The sequence below is a fragment of the Coturnix japonica genome, chromosome 4 (assembly GCF_001577835.2).
Source record: "Coturnix japonica isolate 7356 chromosome 4, Coturnix japonica 2.1, whole genome shotgun sequence".
Taxonomy (NCBI): Eukaryota; Metazoa; Chordata; class Aves; order Galliformes; family Phasianidae; genus Coturnix; species Coturnix japonica.
The window spans coordinates 79,387,410-79,409,591 of NC_029519.1; the positions used below are offsets into that span (position 1 = coordinate 79,387,410).

General features: G+C 36.5%; 1 protein-coding gene across 3 annotated transcripts in view; it reads right to left on the minus strand.

The window, feature by feature from the left end:
* CTNNA2 (catenin alpha 2) overlaps window positions 1–22,182 on the minus strand; it is a 424,920-nt gene that overhangs the window by 221,260 nt on the left and 181,478 nt on the right. The gene's annotated exons all lie outside the window — the stretch shown is intronic.

The following is a 22,182-nucleotide window of genomic DNA, read 5'->3' on the forward strand; positions in this document are numbered from 1 at the left end:
ATGAAAATGGAAACTGTTTATGAACGAACAATACCTACTGCAGCTCACAGCATACCACTGAGAAAAGTCAGTGCTGTTAATCTTTCTGAAAAACAGAAGAGTGAACTGAAAATTTAACAAGAAAGGTAATTTACAAAGAAAACTGACACAATTTCATGACTGGCTAGAGGGAGGAAACAGTCTGATTAGTGGATGAAAACACTGACAAATGATTCTTAGGAATCTTAAGATGGAGAGCACTAAATTAATGCTTAATGCTGTTTAATGGAATCAATCAATTCCAAACCAGTAACTTCAACATAAGGTATTATGTTTGGATGTGTTCCTGCTAAACTGATAGATCTCTGACCTCACAAAAAACAACAGGACACACTGCTACCTGCCAACCACTGTCCTCTTCTATCAGGAGTATCAATTAATCATTCTGTCTTGGCGTGCTCTAAGTAAAGAGGAATATGGAGGTAGTGGGTAACTACAGGAGAGGGACACATGAAGACAGGACCCAGAATGGAAATGTCATATAGCAAATAGGTTGCAGATGGATGTCTGTAGAATAGATGTTATTAATGTGCATGAACAGAGCAACTATTTAGGGAAGATGCATCTAGAAGGGTCCTATGGTTAAGAGAGAAAGGACAGGGATTGATTCATGGAAACCAAATCAAAATTCAGCCTGTATCTTTCATCACTGACTTCCTCTGTTTGCTTTACAGGAATTTTGCTGCAATTCATTCAGGTCTGTGTTTAGAAAGGAAGGAAAGAAACAAGGAAAGGCAATGGTACCCAGAGACAGTTCTGAACAGTTTCCCTGGAATGGTGAAAACTTATCTTGGACTACAAAGTAGTTTTTTTCTTTTTTTTTATCTTTTTTTTCTTTTTTTCTTTTTTTCTTTTTTTCCTTTTTTCGTAGACAAGTGAGAATTTTAACTGCAAAACAATTAATTATGGTATTTAATAATTAGGTTTTCATCAATAAAGACAGAAAACAGAGCTGATTTTTTTTTTTTTTTTTTAGCCTTCATTTTGAGGGCACCAAAAAAGTGACATTAATTTACAGTAAGAAATTGAAGGGAAAATAAACACTACAAATCATCTTTTCTAATGCTTCAGTACAGCACTTCAGCCATCTGCAAACCACCTCATAGCCTCCCACTGATTTGACTTTTCTAACACACTGCAGGTTGACATCTACTGGCATCAGACTTTAAAAATACTTCAATCAAGATCTGTTTAATCCTCATAACTAAAACGTCTTTGTTCTGTTTTATGATCAAACATTTCTGAAAACACAGCCACCACTCCCAGCAAGGATTCAGGATGCTCACAGGTGAGTTAAGGTACAATAAAAAGAACAGTAATCTAGCAAATCACTTTGGAGAATGTGTTTATCACTGTGCCCGCGGACTCTTACACTACAAATGTGTTGGCAACCATTTCTAGGAGATCATATACGAAGGCATGAATGTATTTGAAAAGTTTAGAGACGCAAAGAAAAAGCAATCAACAACCTCAATAGGAAACTTCAGGGGGGAGAAAAAAGAAAGATTTTGTAAACATGACTGATTGGAAAGTCCTTCAATAGAAAAAAAGAGGGAATGGAAGAAGCAATGACCTTTCCTATCCATCCTTCAAACAGTCATTTTTAGAAACTTATGTATTGCCCATAAAATTAGCTAGAAGATAAATCTCACTATGGTGATTTGCTCTTTCCAAAGCCAGTGTTCTGAGCCCTCACTGTATAATTACTTCAAATAGATAAAGCATGAGTCATCTGTTCTACTCTAACCTTAGCATTTAAATTTGAATTTTATTCTTGCTTATCTTTTTTCCTAAATTGATATTACTGTCTACTATGTTTATTAAAAACAACTTAAAGCCACAGTGCATATCAAACTCTGCACTGAGGCACCATTTGTTGTGTTATTTTAATTAACATGTCTCAGAGAGATTGCAATTCCAATCATTTCTATTAAGTATATCATAGTTTTCTTTGTCTTAAATGTCAGATTTTGTTTTTCATTTCAAGTTATGTCCCAATACCCTCGAGCCTTTTAGTAAATGCTTTGCACAACCAGGTATTAAACTCGGAGGCCCTGTCTTATTTTTCTGCTAACTTCGCACTGACTGCTGTGGTTGATGAAGCAATCACATTTAGCAGGTTTGCAAATTTGCCCTCTCTGGATCTCTTCCTCCTCTCTCGTGCTCAGTGAGACTTATGCTCCATTGATGTAGACTTCATAAATAATACATATAGGATAGAAAACACTAAGTGATAACCAAGTACTTTCTGAAATCCAGGAAATACATTCCTTGACCAATAATGGACCAAGTGGTGTCCCCTTCCTCCTATTCATAAACTCACACTGTACTCAAAGGAAAATTAAAATGACAATCTCTTACATCTGGACTATATGGACAGCAGATTTCAGGATTACATCTTGATGTTTTTTGGCAGTTCACTATTCTTTAAATGCATCCTTGTGTAGTTGACTCAACCTCAACATACTTGAAGGGCTGCAAGAAGAGCCACTGTGAACACAGGAACACAGAAGAGATTCAGTTAATAACTTACTTAAGTGAACTTAAGTTCACTTAGATACCTAACGGTACCTCAAAAACACTGAAAGAAGAAGAAAAACAATCCAGCTCCCTGAGGAGTGCAATCAGAGCAAGGTCCTGAGCACCGCTCCCTCTGATGGCAGATGGGGAATGGCACAGAGCTATGCCAGGGCAGGGTCAGATTATGCACTGGGAAGCGTTTCTGTGCCATGAGTGAGGTCAAACACTGGAACAAGATTCCTAGAGAGGTGGCTGATGCCACAAGCCTGTAAGTGTTCAAGATGCATTTGGATAACACCCTCAGTAACGTGTTTCAATTTTTGGCTAGCGTGGAAGTGGTGAAGCAGTTGGACTTGATGATTTTTGTGGGTCCCTTCCAACCGATCTATTCTAATTCAGTGATTCAACCTATTCATTTCCCCAGACATTCTGAAGCTGCAGAGTCAGCCAATCAAAACAAATGAATCCACAGCAGTTATTCAGCATTTTGAGTGAAATTCCTTTACTAGGTTAAACACTCTGTTTCATGACCAGGGGATACAAGCTGACTGGAGGAAGCTGCTACAGAGCCGTGAGAGCTCGCTGCTCATCACAGCTGTCAGACTGCTCTGCAGGTAGCTGAATCTGGAGCAAGTTTTGCAAATCACTATCAGACAAAGCAGACAAAAGCATGTCAGTCTCAAAAACTCCCACACAGCACACAAAGGCACCGTATGAATAATTCTTTAATGTCCCCCCTTCCCTTTTTTATTTCTTATATGTTAAAGAATGAGTGGTCCATTTACTATCATCATGACAGTTTTCTAGTCTGAAAGATTATGAGAGTCTCCAAGCTCCTAGTTTTCAGACAGTGGGATGCAATGACAGGTGAAACTTCACTACTGCTAATTAAATTCATCACTGCTGTCTAGCTGTTGCTTTGAAAATCCAAACAAAACTAATTAACTCTAGACTTTTTTTTTCATCAGTATAGAAAAGAAAAAAGGAGAAGAGAGAGAAAAAGGAGTATAGAATTTTGAACGCACGATTCAGTCTTAAGAATTGTGTAACTCATCTGCAAATACATGAAAGTAGATTTTTTTTCAGTGTAGATTTTCGTTCAGCTCTTTTTTATAAGCATGGGTCAGAATCTCTGAATGGAACAACTGAAGAGTCACTTATGACAGAAAAACCCTGAAGTCTTTATGCAAGGCCAGAGTGCTCTGCCTCTCCAGTTGTTAAATGCAATAGTGACTACAAGAGAAAGCCCTCCACTGTGTCTGCATTTGTATCCTGCGGATATGTTTAAAACCAAAGTGCTTTAATTCTACTCATCCCAACTTTCAATTCTTACTTAAAAGCACGGCATGCTTTCCTTCCTCTTAATCCATTCTCATGCATTTTTGTTAAAATCTTTTTTTTTTTTTTTATTTTCTTCTCTGAATTACCTCCAACATATTGATGCAGAAAAGAAAGCTGGAGACATACAACTACCAGTAGGATTCTATACATACTTTTGCAATTATTTTGTGTAGCTATTAATCTTCTCACTGCTTTCCATAACAGAATAAGAGAACCACGGTCTTCCTGAAACTGCAGAAAAGTGCTCCCTAAGAAAGAGATTTAGTAATTTTATACACACACACACATGTGGATTTTTTAACTCAATCACTAGAAACTTCTATTTCCTTGTGTTTGAATTTATTTCTTTGCATTTGAATGCATTTTCTTTGCATTTGAATTATTTGTATTTCTAACTTTCCCACTTCTGGTGATCAAAGTGATTTGGATTGGAGCATCTCTTAGTACATTTTCATAAAGCACATGTAGAATATTTGCATTGAGCAAACATAGGAACAAGGAAATAAAAGAGCTCTTTCACCCTAAAAAATTTACAAAGAGGCACCAAAGGAATCAGCCTTTCCAGCATCATTTGGAATTACCACTACAGTAACATTCACGTTTGCTCACACATCATTTTAATCCTAGAGTAGGATTTTGCAACCCTACCTGCAGTGAGTGGAAGTTGTCTCTCAGTGCAAGGAAGTATTTCACCCCCTCTGCCCAGAAGACCAATGAAAATAAAAGAAAAAGAGCTTCCTGTCTGGGTACACATACGGGAGATCAATGACAGTCTTTTTAGAAATTGCAACCTTTTCTGACTCAGCATGTACAAAATGAGAGTAATTGCTGAGCACAAATATTTCCTACCCTTGCACAAAGCTGGAGCAAGGACATCACCCTGACCTTGCACTCTGCTGCAACCCTAAGAAGGCTTTGACCCAAAGTCTCTGAAATGATGCCAGCTGATGTTGGCAAGACTGTAGAGGGCACTTAACGTAACAAATGCTGGACTTCAGAGCACACACTGTCCCATCCTTCTTTGCCTCATTCCCCACTGGACTGAAGCAGTTAAGCAAAATATAGTCAGATAGAATAGCTTTATAGTCTGCAAATTATAATGCAAAATTGCCATTGCTTTCCCTTTCCCAGCAGACAGTCTAGATAGAAGAAGACAGTTCAGCATGAGAAATGGGAAGCAGGTAAATCTGGAAACCCAAGTCAGCCCTCCTGGGAACTGCACTGCAGAAATACTTAAGAATTACTAACAACCCTTTTAGGCTTTGGTGGAGAAACATTTAATAAGTGACAGACTCTCATTAAATGACATGCAGGCATTAGAAGCACACCTGTAGCAGTGACCTCACTACAGAAACACCTAGGCATGACTTGGCCATAAGTCTATAGAGCTGTTTAGTAAAGTAGTATACAATCTTTCATGGGATTTTACATCTTTTCCACAATTACCTTCTTCACTGACTGAGGACATGCGGAATGAGTTTCCTAAGAACCAAAGTCTCCCAGTTTTGACCTAGGCTTTGTCAATATGCCATGTAAGGGAATTCTTCACATCTGACCAATGTGGAAATAGAAGAGATTAGAATAAATAAATACATAAATAAGCTTTCATGAAGCATAAAGCAAATACTGCACAGGATCTTGGTTTGAATCAGTTGTTAGGAGAAGAGGGGAATGGGAACAAGGGAGATAAAGAAGCCAAGGAAGAATTCATCCATGTGAACTGATTTCTATTCATATCTCCTCAGTTAAGCCTTTGGTGCATTTGACCATGTAGATCTTTACCAAAGCTTGGAAAGTGATAGGACTGCAATACAGTAGGACTAAGAAGTAAGTAATCTTCTGTGACACTTATGAAACTGAAGCTGCATCCATATTGATGACACTCAGCAGCACTTACATGGTTCATACAGATTTGGACACAGTTTTAACACTGAGGAAGTTCTTGCTAAGGAGAGTTAAAATGCTTTTGTAAGAGACTCAAATTGTTAGATAAGTAACTTTTGTTGTTGTTGTTGTTGTTGCTTTACAACATTTTGTCAAGGTATTCAAAATGATACAATATGAAACAGTTTTTCTCTTTGTTTGGCAGCCATTCAGAATTTAAGTAGAAAAGCAGCTGCAATGCTCAGGGCTGAATTATATTGTATTATATTTATAACATCTCATCTCCGTGAGTCGGGAATGAGAGCAACAGAAAGTTTTTAAATATTCAGTCTTTACAACAAGAGAACAACCTGGTAGATCTCAAACTCTGGTTAAGGATTAACATAATAATGTTTTGAAAATGAAGGATATGTGAAGACAACTACAATTTTCAATTATCTTCTTCCTAAGGCTTTATATTAAGCAATGTTAGGCATCCTGAGCTGTAACTCCTCTGTCTTTCACATTATCTGCCAACAAATAAACATCAAAAGCAAGTGATTTCAGTGGCACTCGCTCAAACTAAAAAGGTGTTAAGAAATCTGCAGGTAAACAGAAAATGGAAAAAGAATTGTGTATTTTCTTCATAAAATATATAGGGTTGTTTTGGAGCTCTCGACTAGACAAAGTTTCTGTTATTGTCTGTAACAGTAGAAGAAAGCTGAATCACCATATATATAGATATATATATATATATATATATAATTTCCTAAGCCTGCTTATTTTAGAATTTAATTGCTATACAAACAAAGTTACTGATTAATTAAAAAAAAAAAAAAGGGTGCGTTTGTATGCCTTTCTCAAATTTTATTCACAGTTTATAAGTAATAAAGAAGCATGAGTCAATTAACTGTATTGAATGTAATCACAAGCCCATAAATTCTTTTTACTGTATTGAGTTCCAGCTTTGCATACTAATGGCTCATATTCATTCTTTTCCCTGGAAGTTTTCAGTGCTACATGCTAATTACATAAATTGCAGTGTTCATTTTTAGTGGCTATTGCAAACAAGCAGTTGTGAATGTTAAAATAATAATTGCTTCTTTGCTTTAAAGGAAGTTCTGCATCTGTTCACCTGACCATCACATGCTTGAAGGCAGTACTATCGGGAAATGTCTTCCATTTACATGACTGTAAGAACTTGACTAAAATATTGCTCGGTGTTAGAAGAGTCAAGAAAAGAGTTAAGCACAAAGGAAAGGTGACACTGGCTGGGGAACAGATCCTCAGATAAAGCACCGAATCCAATTAGGGTATTATGCTTTGAGATTACTGCAATCTTGTTTGAGAATGTACAAATGGAAACAGCAAACACCTTGAAGAGATGCAGGGAATGTGCCCTAGGAGAGAATATTCTTTATTTGTTCTAAAGGGGAAAAAGAAAAGATGGATTGTTCCACTTTAGTCAACTGCAGCATGAGTAATGCTGGGATCTGGAGAACCTAAATGGGCCAAAAGAACATTTATTAGAGACAAACTCTATTTTATACTACCGTTAAAAGAGAAGAAGGAATAGGGTGATTTCTTTAGGTGTCCTGTAAACAACTCTACAATGGTTTAAAAAGAAGATGAAAGGACAATTCTGAAACTGAAATAAGCCTTAAACTAGTTGTTTAAATTTTTAAGATCTACAAAAACTAATTGTGTTTCATTTCTAGGTCACTTAAGCCATGCTTTCTTCTATATTCATTACATGACTACATTACATAAAGCATTTAAATTATGTGTAAATTATTGCCATGTTTCTCAAGCAAGTTACTGAATATCCTTAGTACATTTCATAAATGCCTCTACACTAATGATCCAATTCATTGTTAGCAATCTTTTTGCTTTTCACTTATTGCAGTCCAGTTCTGGAATATAAAATATGCTTTCTCAAATAAGAGTTTTCATCACTTATGTACTTCCAGCTAGCAAAGCAGAAAATAGAGAAAATGGCTATTTCTATTTCATATTGCTTAATATCCATCACTTTAATGGAAATGAGATAAAGTAGATAATGGTAATAAGAATAGCATTAGCAGCACATACATATATTATATATTTCTCAGAGGTACTATTGTTGTACCATTTACATTGTTAATATTAAAATGTCTCGAGCAGTGCAATCCAATGTAACCAATACTATAAATATTACCTTTAATAAAAGGAGTTGAATGAGATTTTAACCTTGAATTTGATAAAATGTTGAAAATAACTTTTACACATATATGACCTAGCTTGTGTGAATAGCTAAGTACTTTTCCCTTCAAATAAATCTTTCTCCAAAGTAAAACTTCCTTGGTATATTCTTAGCTGTAATATCTACTGCACATTAAGCGATCGTAGACTTATTCTGTACTTCTTGTAAGTGTAAGTGAGAAGCAGATATGTCAATTTAGATGAAGCTTTTGTAAGTAGTATTAAACACAAAGAAACACTTTAAGAAATGTTCCATTTTGGGATTACTTCATTAGAGAAAAGTGTTCAGAAAGTTATTCATATGTTCAAATACCCTCAGTCCGGGTAGAAATACAACGTAAAATAGTCTCTGAATTAGAACACTTTGCAAAAGAAGAAAAAGGAGTTTGGATTCTTAAAAAACATCAGGACACAGATAATCTAAACACTGAGGTTGGAAGAGTCCTCAGGAACTTTCTAGTCCAGTCTCCTGTTCAAGGCAGGGCTGGCCTTCAAATGAGGAGTTTGAAGGCAAAATAATAATGGCGGGGTTAAGCCAAAGGTGGCCACTGGGGAGGAAATGGCAAAGCTTAGGCAAGGGAGAAATACCAAAATCAGCCTATGAGAGAAGTGAATTCTTTGCCAAATGTTACTAGCATGGGATGGACATATAAAGCGTATTCTGTCTTCTGACCAATGCTGCTGCTATCACTACTTTGATAAAAAGATGGTTGACCCAAATAATATGTGATCTAAAATACTAATATTTTCCAGTTAACTAAATAACTATGGAGAATTATTAATTTTTAATATAGATAAGACAAAGCTGGTAGTAGCCTTGGATATTCATGCTGGCGGTCATAAAATTTGATTAAGCAAGAAAACTGGAATGAATGTTTAACATGTAATTGGATGAAAGTACCGCTCTTGAAGAAATGAATAACTGTGAGTAACCATGACTGTTAAATACTAGGAATGGGTTAGAAATTAGAAGTATAAAGGTAAACTTCTTATGCTATGGACTATTGATACTAATTTATTTTTTGCTAGAAAATTACCAATAAATAGTAATGGAAGGAAGACCTATCATTCTAAATAAATATAATCTAATGGTATTAATATTAGGTACCTGTAATAAGGCAAATGAAATATTGTGAGTGTCAGGTATGTACAGATAGGAAGTTTTAATTATATTGTGTACGGTAATGGTAAGTTTTCATCTGGAACACTGTGCACTTCAGTCATTTACATTCAAGAAAGAGGAATTTAAATGAGAAAGGCATTAGGAGGATGTGCTAGGATGATATTGGTGAAAAAGGGTAACAAAGCTAGAACTATATAGTTCCACCAAAAGGAAGGCTGCTAGGTGACTGTTCTGTTGAAGGATACCATGAAATGCAACTGTCTGGAGCAAGAATTACTGAAGATAACTTTGGTGGGAAAATTAATGGGGTGTGAATGGTTGGAAACAAATACAAACTGAAAACTATAAGATATCTGTAAATAACAAGACTGAGGTTCTGAAGCAGCCCTTCAGGAAGAACAGATACAAACATAAGTCTTAAATATATTGAGAACTTTCATAGAATCACAAGTAAGATTAAAAGGTCTGTCTGCAACAGTGGGAGTATGGCTACAAGAAATGCAAGAACTTTATTTTTGGCTTGGATTCCTTTTGTCCCAGATCAATATATAGACAAGTATCAATTGTTTAACAGTATGGGGCTTTCATTCCATATGCTGAGACATAAACTGCTATCTCCATGGTGCAATAGAAAGAACAGAAAGTCCACTACTGAGAACAGAAGTACTGTTTTATTTTTCATAAAAAGCTATGATGGGTTGATATAGCAGCTAGGAAGAAGAAGAAGAAAAAAAACACATTCAACTTCAGATCTCCCAAGAATGACATTAAAAAGTTAAGCAGCACTTAGTCTTCTGTAAGATGTCATTTCTGTTCAGTGTAACTGTTACACACTTAATGTGGATAGATAGTCTAAGCAGACTCTGCAAAGACAGAATTTCTTCCTTTACATCCCCTCTAAAAGCTTTTAAAATCCCTCTGTCAGGAATAATTTGACTGCATATCAATTGCATTCCCCTACTCCAGCAATACTTATAATAAGAGAATATCACGAGGAAGAAAAAAACAGATTTTGATAACTCTGACAGTAAAATGAAACACTGTCAATCTAATCTGCTGGAAAGCTGGGACTGTACATTAACCTCACTTTGCTCATTAAAGTTCTCATTCAATTAAAACAGCAGCTGGGATACGTCTGAATGATACACACTGTCATGCTGCCAACAAGTTCATTTCTGGTGCTTCTCTGTTGACCTCAACAAAAATGGGATATGAGACTTCAAAGTTTTTCAGTGCATCCTCGTGGTTTAGAATAGAGATCAACTTACAAAATATAAACTGCTTATTTATATCCTTGACACAAAGGATGTGCAATGCCTATCTGTAACAAACGATTCAGACATTTCCCTGTTATTTTCGGTGCACAGTATGAGGTTTTATGTCTTTAAATATGGGATTTACATAGATAAAACCATTCTGCTTTGAAAATGAAAGATAAGGAAGAGGTCTTACTTCATATGCTCTAGTTTATCTCTGTCGGTTTTCTATCACAAGTTAGAGAAGAAGAAACATGAATTTTATAATTTAGCATAGAGTTATCAAAGGAAAAACAGTTTTATCCTTGGCTGTATGTACTTAACACACTGAAAGGGATACAACTAAATCAGCTTCCACATATATCTATATAAAGAATCAAAATGATACCCAGGGAGAGAAGCATCATTCCCTAAATGCCTATATACTATGCATTAATACAAATATAATTTTTCTTCTCATGTCAGTCTCCATTTCAGTTTTCATGGTTCTCCTAATAAATAGTAATGAAGGTGGATATTTCCAAAGGACAAACTAGTGGTTTTGTTCTCATTTTCTAATATCACCTAAGCAAAAAATAAAAAAATAAAAAATAAAATACAAAAAACAAAAAACAAACAAACAAACAAAAAACCCTAGACATTCAGGGAAGACTGGGAGCAGCCCCATTAAAGTCAACAGTTATACACAAAAATACATAAAACTGGAGAAGGAAGAATAACAAATGTCTGTAGATAGTGCATGAGAATCACAGTATGTACCCTCCATAGAGTCACATCTACAAAGAGAAGGTAGTCAAGGATCCAATTTTTAACTTGCCATTTCACGCTAAAGGAGGAAGGAATAAAAATTTCATAGCATCAACAGTCTCTGAAAACTCTTTTGTGCTTAAATAATTTGCCCAGAAAAACTTTCAAGCTCAAAGTAATAAAATTAGCATCACAATTCATTGCATCTACTGTATCCATCCGTGAATGGAGATGGTTATTTAGCAAGACTGTCAATCTGGCATCTTCAGTGACCAATGCATTACTTAAAAAGAGAGAGAGCTAATTAGCCAAGGACAATTCGTATCCAAAAAACTTAAAAAGTCTTTTTTTTTTTTTTTTTTTTTTCCTTCCTTAATAAAGTGGCAAGCATCTCTGATTTTCACCCCTTCAACAACACATGGTAATAAGGAGGATTTTTTTTTTCTGTGTTTTGTCTAGATTTCCTAAGTTTTTCTTTAAAGAGATAGTACAAGCTTCTAAATAATCAAGTTCACTAATAACAGCATTGATTTGAACAGCCCGTGTGCTAATTAATAAAAGAGACATCAGTGACATTTCTAAAATGTAGCCTCTTTCCTAGGAACACAGAAAAAATAAAAGATGTATTGAGTTTATTCAACAGAAAATCCCTGTAAGCTTCTGAACAGGAGATCTGGGCTAGAGGAAGGATCCAGCAAACAGGAAGACCCATTTCCACGTTTCTTTGTGTTTTAGTCTTCTCTACTTCTCTCTTTAAAGGACTAGGGTATTCTAAATTAGTGTTTCAGTAATTCAAGCAGGTTATCAACTTGTATTTTAACTGGTAGCACCCCAAACTTCACATTTTAACTTGAATGTGAAGTTACATGACAACACTCTTGAACAGGAGAGATCACAAAGCGGTTTACATTAGACATAAGAAGGAACCTTTTCTCTCAGAGAGTGGTCAGGCACTGGAATGGCTGCCCAGAGAGGTGGTGGAGTCACCGTCCCTTGCAGTGTTCAAGAGCTGTCTGGATGAGGAGCTATGAGTCCAAACTTGTGATTCTATGATTCTATGATTCTGTACAAGTTGCACCACCTTCCTGTCCTTCAAATTTCCATCCAAATGTAGTTATTAATATTAAATCTTTTATAAGTCTACAGCAGAAAAGATATACTAATTCTTTTCCTTTTCATAATTAACTCTTCTGATGTTCAGACTTTATTCCCACTGTTCATTCTAAGTTTGCTGGTGGGGTAGGAGGAAATTAAGTTTGGTAGCATGTTGCAGTATAGTCTTTCCCACTGAGCCTTTAAAATGCATATTCAAGTTCCAATATCTGGAAAAATCAAGAAGCAGTTACATGGTACATCCAATTGGTTTAACAAATAGATTCAGGCATTAAGATGCTTTGGATTCTCATCAGATATCTGTTTGCTTTTAAGCAAGGTATTTTATTTCTTTATTTATTTTAATAATACATGCACTGAATAAATGAAATGCCAATTTTTGCTGCATATTTTACACAGCTGTCACCTAGGAGTTAAAAATGTTCAACAGATCGATAATGAACATCACTGTCCCCAGCTGCACTTTGTTTTTACATTCTTTCACACCTAATCCTCACCATCTGCACATTCAATATTAGACACAATCCCTGGTGGAGCTCACAGCAGATAAGCCTGCAGCTCAGTGGTTCTGACAAATTTCTCCCATCAGTCAAACCACATCCCAAGCACCTACAATTACTTCACAGCGTTACTGAGAGAGAGATACTCAGCTGAGTCAGAGAAATACATTAATATTACTTTGCAATTATTCAGTACCTGGGAGAACTATACTTTTAAATTACTCATAGATCATTAGCATACAGATGTTACAGGTTTTCATGTATTTTACATTTTCATAACAAAATTTTAGTGTCTGCTTATCTCCATATTAGCACAGTGCCTGCTTTCTCTTTATACCAGACTAAGAATTTGAAATAGAAGTTTGACTGTTTGCAAACAGTCTAAGTATAAACTACGTAGAAATAAATATCATTTAAAGGTCAGTTTTCAAATGATCATTACAATTTTGGAATTTTAGACTTTTTTTTTTTTTTTTAATCAATTATTTGAAATTTTAGCCCTACAGCTATTTGCACAGAGAAATATGCAATGCGGTTAAAGAAGTCTTAATTCTTAAGACAGTAGGTGTCGTATAATTCACTTTTCACATCATTCAAAGATGCTTCTACAGCTTTCATTAATGTTGCAAAGTTCACAGCAAGTTATTTCAGAAATATTCATTCCTACAATGCTTTTGAAGTCATGATTATCTCTGACTTCAAACCAAACAATGATCTGACGCATCCACTAGGTTAATAAATGCTGTCTCTTCTGCTGTTTATCATTATTTTTCTATGGAACAGATTTTGTAGTCTTTTTTCACATGAGAATTAAAGCCTGAAGGATGAAGTCCACTGCTAGTGTTCTGTACTAGGGTGATTTACAAGACAGTGCTACTTCTGTATGTAGCAATTTAAGAAACAGAAACATAAGGTCACCAAATAATTATGGTTTTGTGTTAGTTTTCACCAAATCAGTATAGTTTATGTAGTTTTTTTGTTGTGTTTTTTTTTTTTTTGCTTGTTTGTTTGTTGGTTTTTTTTGTTTCTGTGGTTGTTGTGATTATCGAACACATGTAATTTAAATGAAGAAAGTAATTTTTGCTACTATAAAGCAGGGAGCCAACAAATTTAGATGACCAGCACAGAATCACTGTAACTGAATCTGACTGCATCCTTTTAATTGAACACATAGAACACTGCTAGATCCTCTGAGTTCCTGATGCATTCTGCATCTCAGATGCTGTGGGCAGAGAGACCCCACCCCTGAATGTGTTCAAAGCCAGGCTGGATGTAGCTCTGGACAGCCTGGTGTGGTGGCTGGCGAACCTGCACGTAGCAGGGAGTTGAAACTGGATTTTCGAAAAAGCAATAAGCATACTTAACTCCTACTGAAGTATGTGAATAATGGGTTTTAATGATGACTCGTCTGCTAATTTCATAACACTTTCTCCCAGCTGACTGAAACAGGCTTTATTCAATGAACCTCAATGAATTCAAACATCTGAACACCATAAGGTAGCACCGCTGCAATAACACAGTGCTGCATATCTAAACAGTACAAATGCATACATTTTAGCTAGCTTCAGTAGATAATGGATTGGCTGCATTTGCTCTCCTCAATAGCAAACATTCTTTACAATAAAATTAGCCTTCAAAATGATTTCAAAGCAGCCAGTGAACGCACTTAGCTGGGTGAAACACAACACAAGGTCCACAATAATATGTTCTCCAATTGCTTGCTACTGACTACAGTGATTTTCCATGAATTTCCTTATCCTTCAGTTTAAGAAACAACCGTCTCACTCATCAATTTCTTGAATACATGAGAAACATTCCTAGGAACATTAAATGTAGATGTCAAAAATGTTGGATGTTAAAATGGCCTGCAATTATTACTGCTGTACAGATCCCAAATTTAATATAATTTGCCCAAGTGAGCTACACACAATTGGGCAGTTCATGATCTCTTTCAGAGTCAGTGGAAAGTGGCAATACTGAATTTAAGGTGCTTGAAGCTGTTGTGCACCAACTCACACCTAATCTGAGCAAAGCTTTCTGCCACCTGCAGTCCTAGATTCCTGCAAGTCGAGCTAGAAATGGTTCATGTAACATAACTGCAAGCAGGATGACAGTGCCACTGTGTTTATTAAAGCACTAGTCTATTGAATTCCTGAAACTGTTGTTCAGAGATGTCAAGAAAAATAGCTCCTGAGGAATTCTGTGAGGACATTAGGATGATGGAGAAAGGGAAAGGAACTGGAAATAAGATCAGAAAGGAGAAAGAAACACTACTAAATAGTAAAACTAAGCTGTACAATAGAAGTAAATGCGTTGGGTAAAAGAGGTGGATGTTTGCAGCCAATGCAAAATAAATGAGATAGGGTTTCTGCTGGGATAACAGCATATCATAGTATAATTAAATATTTACCATAATGAGTAGTCACAAGGGAGTAGCCATATGCAGAACTCGTATTTCCTTCTGACTGCTTGGCCTTACAGACTTAATAGTGCTTTTATGAGAAGTCCATGTGTGTGTCTCTTCAGTGTAATTATACACACACACTTTACACCACACACTAATTTTCATATGGGCATATTAATATTCCTTACAAATTAATTAAGCCTAACAGGACACCTATAATTAGACTGCAAAGGTTTACTATTTCAGTTTTACTGTTGGGCACAAGGCACAGTGAGATTAAGTGTCTCATCAAAGTAAATGAATCACTAAATTATGATGGAAACAGAAGCCAAAGACCCCAATTCCCAAACAAATGGCAATAAACTCTGAAGATTTTATGCACAGTCACAAAACAATTCTTTTCTCTGTTTGTTTTTCAATGTGTCCTTTTCCAGCTGAAAAATGATTTCTACAATAGGATGCTAACACTAATACTTACGAATCTTTCCTGCCTAAGTTTACACCTTTCTGAACTTCTCATGCTTTTCATTTTATGGTTTTGTTTTCAGATGACTCTCAGCAATACTTAACTCCATTCATATGTGACATATGGGAGCACTGTCTTTATAAAGCCACAGGTCTACATACAACAGAACAGTCAAGTTGCAAGGGACTTACAAAGACCATCAAGTCCAACTTCATTTAATTAATGGAAATGCCTTTGCAGATTGACAAATACATTAAAGAAATTACAGTTTCTTGCATCTCTTTGACCAATTTGGACAAGTGCACACATAGACATGAAGCATCATCTGATTGTTTGTAACCTTCAGCTAAGCTTCACTTATAATTGCCATTGGACTGAGCTCTTCTACAACATTCCCAGAACACAAAGTTGTTCTCGTCCTTCCCTTTGTTTTTGGCTTTTGTTTTGTTTTGTTTTGTTTGTTTGCTTTTGTGGATTCCCCTCCCTTTCTGCTAGGTGACTCTTTGGTCTGTATCATAATTTCTTGCATACAAACCCAATGTGGTATGACACAAAATTACAGCCTGTATGAATCATTCCACAAAAGTGACAGCAAGCACTTTTTTCATTTATTATGACCAATCCTATCCTTTTCTGCTGCCAAAGCAGTAGGCATTCCATGATCACTCCACTGCTCTCTCATTGACAATAGCTCTGCTCTAGTAACTTAGAGCTCTGCTGCAAGTGCACTCAGAAAAGCCTGTCTGGAGATGCAAACACCAGAAATTGAGGAATAGCCTCTATCAGCAGCACAGGGAAACAGAATGATTTTGTCAAAGTGAAAATATGGAATAAACTTGTCCAACACATCAGATAATGAGTTTGGAATCAGCTTCCAAGGTAGAAAAGAAAATGAAAGTTGACTAAGCACTGGTTTATTATTCCAGAGCACTCAAAATTTAGCAGTTGTGCATGGACCCTTCAGCAGATGATACATTTTCTCACTCCTAAAAACAACAGATAAAAAGAAAATATCAAAAAATGAAGGATGGAATGGAATGGAATGGAATGGAATGGAATGGAATGGAATGGAATGGAATGGAATGGAATGGAATGGAATGGAACGGAACGAAACAGAACAGAATAGTCCAGTTGGAAGAGACCTTCAAACACCAGCTAGTGCTTGTCCACTTTAGATCTAACCAAAAGTTAAAGCACATCATCGAGGGCATATTCCAAACATCTCTTGAATTGATTCTGCTTTGTAAGCTCTCAAATTTGTAAGATAAACAGGAGTGCCTTGAAGTGCTCCAGCTTCTGTCCTTATCTACAGAGGACATAGGAAGGTCTCCAAAATCACTGCATCTGCAGTGATCCTAGAATCCAGCTCCATTTTTGGCCCTTAAAGAAATAGCTTAATGTGTGCAAAATGGCAGAAAAAAAATATGAGAATTAACAATTACTAAATGTCAAATCTACCAAATTCAGGCAAGAAATAGGTATACTTCTGAGAAAATAAGAATAATTAACTATTAGAAACGTTTCCTAATGGTTATGTTAGATTCTGCATAATGGGCTAATTTAAAAGAAAAGAAGGATTTATTTCTGGAAGAGATCCCCTACTTTGAATGGGATTTAAATGAAGGAAATTCATTGCTCTGTGTGACGCAGAGGTCAAAACAGATCATCAAAACTATCCCCCCTTGATTTATAATCTGTAAATCTACATCTGTCGTACCCTAGAAATTTCATTTATCTTTTCCATGAAGGATGATGGGAATTTAATTAAAGTTTTTGGAAATTTTGCTTGTGTAGCAGTGACAGCAAAGTAACATTTATTTATTTATTTATTTATTTTTTAAAATTAAGGCAATATTATACAAAGATCACACCACATTTATTATTACTTGTAAGTAATTAAGGCAGCCATTTTGAAAGATGAATTCAAATTGTTCATAAATCCTTGCCTGTTGTAATAGGTAAAATCACCTGCTACCTGGTGCACAATATTTTGGGGTTTCTTTCATCTGAGCAGTTCTTTATGCAGTCTTATGGTACACTGTGGACATTATATTACACTTAGCCCTCTTGTTCATTTTTCATGGCTTTATGCATTCTAACTGTGGAAAAGCAGTACTTAACAAGAACTTTCTTCTCTGCTTACTAATAAGCTTAGTTCTAAGCAATACTCTGTGTACTGATTCCCTTCATACTTCAAATAAAGCCTGTCAGAGCTTAAGATTTACAAACAGTGTGCATAACATTCTTCTCCCCTATCCTCCCTCATTTCTTCTCTATCCTCACCTCCCTTTTTTCACGTTACATTATTTAATTATAGCAGTTTCATTGTTCTTATTTATCCATCGTCTTCTTTCTTTTCTCACTTTCAGCAGCAACCCCATTTCACCCAGCAGGTAGGTGGTGGGGCCAAACCTCTTATGCAGTTTATCAGGACCGTGGAGAGAATAAGAAAGAAGTACAAGAAGGTGCAAATAACTATACTACAGAGAACAAATAAAATGTTTTTAAGTTGTGCAGTGATTCTTAGACCAAGAACAAAAGCATGGTGACTCACAGGACTTAAGAGCCTCCTGCAGAAGAATTAATGCTAGAAATGAGAACTGTGAGTTGCTGCAACAAACAAAAGATTCCATAAGATGCATTTCTGTTTGTAAGCAAAAATAAAGTAGACAAATATTACAATTCAGAAGGAGAATTCCAAGGCCTGCAGGTTTTGAAACCAAACTTCCCTTTCATCTTCGACACTCCTAGTGTGAAAATTCAACTTCTAACAGTATTTCCTTCTTTCACTTGTAGTTTGCTTTAGCTGTGGACCGCCTGCTCTGCTTCTCCACGGTGGATGATGCTGATAACAATTTGACACTGCTTCCTGCTGTGTGCTGAGCACATTCCAGCTCTTGCTCCTACTGACTGCAAAAGGGGCACAGGGACCTCTCTGATTCATGCTAATTTTGGTATCACAATGCACGGTTACACTTATGTCTTGAAGGATAGCAGTACCAATGTAGCAATAAAAATCTCAGGAAGAGGGAATTCTGGTACAGAACACTAAAATTGAGGGTGGACAACTGATATCTCCAAAACAAAAAGAAAAGGAAAAGGAAAAACAACAACAACAACAACAAACAGAATCGCCTGCCAGTGAGTTCATATGTTAAATGTGCATGTTGAAAAGGGTAGGAATATATTTTTATCCTAAACTGCTTCCAGTATGAAAGATAAGAAACAGACACAAACACGCACAATGTGACAAAGAACGCTGACTCCACAAGCATGTGATGAAATCACAACTCCAAACAAGAACTGCAAATAGAATTACATTGATGTCAATTAGTTTTCATGTCTTTTAGCAATAGCCCAGTGTCCTGAACAAGAGACCAGATCTGACAAGCAATTTCAGTTCATCTAATTCTTATTTATCTACTTCTACCTCCATGAGCGTCTAACAACTTTGTGGAGTTGTACCCAAATTCCTGTTTTATATATTATTGGAAGAAATCCATGTGAAACCTTTGCCTCGATTTCCCTGGTGTACTTGACTGCAAAAACAGCTAACATATCATTTCCACTACACAGCTACGTTCATTCTTCAGTTATCACTAATGACCACCTTGCTTTATAAAAGATCAAAGGTGCTGAAGGTACATGAAATAAATATATCAGGAGGTGTAAAGAAGCTGGCTGATGGATTTTGAAAACGGATGGGAAAAAAAGAAAAAAATGACTTTTTCTCTTTTTGTCTTGTAGGTAGAAAAAAAGAGGAGGAGACAAGAAAGAGAATAGTAAAATTACCTTGCTTAAAAAAGGAAGGAAATGTGTATGTGAAGAACAGAGCTTGAACTGATAGCTGACTTCTTTACCCAAATAATTCAACACTTGGAAGATATTTTGGTGTGGGTTTGTTTGTTGTGGGCTTGTCTCCCCTCAACCTCTAGTTAAAAGACAGACTAAAAACCTCATTCGCTAATTAATGTATAGTGATGTATAGAGTTACCAGAATAAGTATGATAAGTATAGTTATTTAATTAAGTGCCAAAGCACAGCATTTTTCATCCTGTTTTTCCCTCCATGTTCACATATCCCTTTGCATACACATTACCACATTTGTTTTGGAAGGGAGAGCATTATAACTTTGAATTCTACTTCTCACCTTAACAAACATGTTTTTCCCATGTACTGCTCTATGCCAAAGAGTAGAAACATTACAGCCAGCTCTCATCCTTCCACAAGCAGACTCAGCAAGCCTCATCCAAATAAGATAGTAACAAAAACTATGATCTAGGAGAGGACTGGCTAAAAAAAATCAACCCAATTCAGAGGGCACCAGCAGAAGGAAAGCAGCACAGCATCCACATTCATTTTTGCTAAGAGTCTGAATGAAGTACAACTGAGTGTGTGGAACATCATTTCTCTTTCCCAATGGCAGCTTCCCAAGTGCTGAAGCTGCAGCCAACGTGCCACAGACACCACACTAATGCTGCAGTTTCAGATTTTGACATTAATGGCTTTTCTTTAACTGATGATGGAGAAAATGCCTCATTTCTCCCCATCTCTCAAAAAGATTTTAAGTTTCTCCAGTCAACCATAACTATATCACCGCATATGAATCATTCCTACAATTTTGAAGGGAATTGGAAATATTTCCACTGTGGAGAAAGCAGCAGGGGCTCACCTTATTTCACACACTAAAAAAAGAATCCTCCAATTAATAAACAAGACACCATTATATGTTTTCACAGATAGGAAACTAGGATCAGACATCTTTATCAGAGCCGTGACAGAAATCAAAACCTAGCTGATTGTTCTGGAGACAGCTGGAAATAAACACCTTCAAAAAGACACTACTGCACATAGCGAATTGTAAGGCACCCATTCCCAAGATGTGAGATTCAGGGTTCAGCACTGCATGTGTCATTGTATCAAAGCAGCAGGAGCTGAAGTTGTCCCAAAATCCCAGCCTGAGCTCCACAAGGAAATACCCACGCTGCTGCACAAGGCCAGGAACAGTGGGATAGGCAGGTAGTCACATACCTGCTGAATTAAAATTCTATCACTTCAAACGATGAAGGTTGGGAGGAGAAATATTTCAGTCACTGAAGAGTCATGATGACTTTCATTCATTTAAACACTTTAAAATTTAGATTTTACTAATTATCTACGCCCTATTATTTCATAATAGTATTTTTGACCCTTCTCCCCATTACTGCTGTTGTTTAGTGATAGAACAGTTATCTCCTACAAAAGTGTCAATAGAATGGATGCCTACCACTCTGCTGCTAAGAGGATGGCATGAATAAATAATTCAGAATGCAGAAAACACAAAAAGGATGTTTTACTTGAGGTTTGCATCGTGGCATATGATTCAGGCTACACCAAAACTAAAGGGCAAGCCTCTGCCACTTACTCATTAAGCAAATTTTCTTGTCTACAAGCCATTAAGGTAACAACAAAACTCCCACAAAAGCAATTTAAGAGGTACACACAACAGCCAAGCCCTTCCACTGTGCCACGTAAAACTTGTTTGTGACTTCACGAGACACCCATGATTTCAAGCTTTTCTTTCACGACACATAAAGCGAGTGAGAGGATTTATCGTGACTTCATTCTCTCCGCATGACCACAGACAGACAACTATGAGCAGATGCTGTGGTACACTGTCTCCTTACAGAATGAATTTCTGGCATCTTCAGCAAGAAGATAGATTGTCTCCCACAGCATTCAGCCATCCTCTTAGTCAAAACTGTATTTCTAATGATATCTCCATGAGTTTGGAGAAAAGAAATAGGCAGCGTACACTTGTGCTGTTTTTGAAGCACACAAAGTAAACATACAAAATATTTTGGGGGCCTGATATAGCTTTCAGCACTGACTCTCTGAAGTGCCCAGTAATGCAGAAAGAACAAAACAGAACAAGGCTGGGATTAATTTATTCTTGTACCTGAAAAGGTCTTCAGCTCTGTACATGAGGCACCGAGGTTCAGTTTCTTTCAATTCCCACATATAATTATGTCTTCTCTTTGCTACACAGACTCAGCAGGAAGGGTTTTGTTGGTGGGTTCTTTTTTATTCACATTTTTCCTGGATCACAGGAATGCAGAGGTGGTTAAGAGAAACAGCACTGTGGTTTTTTGTTGTTGTTTTTTTTTTTTTCCTTTTCTTCCCCTCCTCCCCCCTCCAAATATATCATTACTGCACAGAAATATAATCCATCTTTTGTTTGTAATCCAAAATATCATTATAAGCTAAATAGCCAAAACATCTTGCAAAATATTAAACAAAATAACAGCTAAAATCCTCAGGTTTAAGGTATGATTTTAGAAATGCACATTTCTGCCTCAGAGATCTTTATCTCCTGTTGGCACTGAAACAATACAATTCCCTCCTGGTAAATGTATCACTGTATGAAGTTTTAATAGGGACAAGTGTTGGGTCCTGCATTTTGGTCACAACAACCACAGGCAGCCCTACAAGCTTGTGGAGGAGTAGCTGGAAAGCTGCCTGATGGAAAGGGACCTTGGTGTGCTGATGGACAGTCGGCTGAATATGAGCCAGCAGTGTGCCCAGGCAGC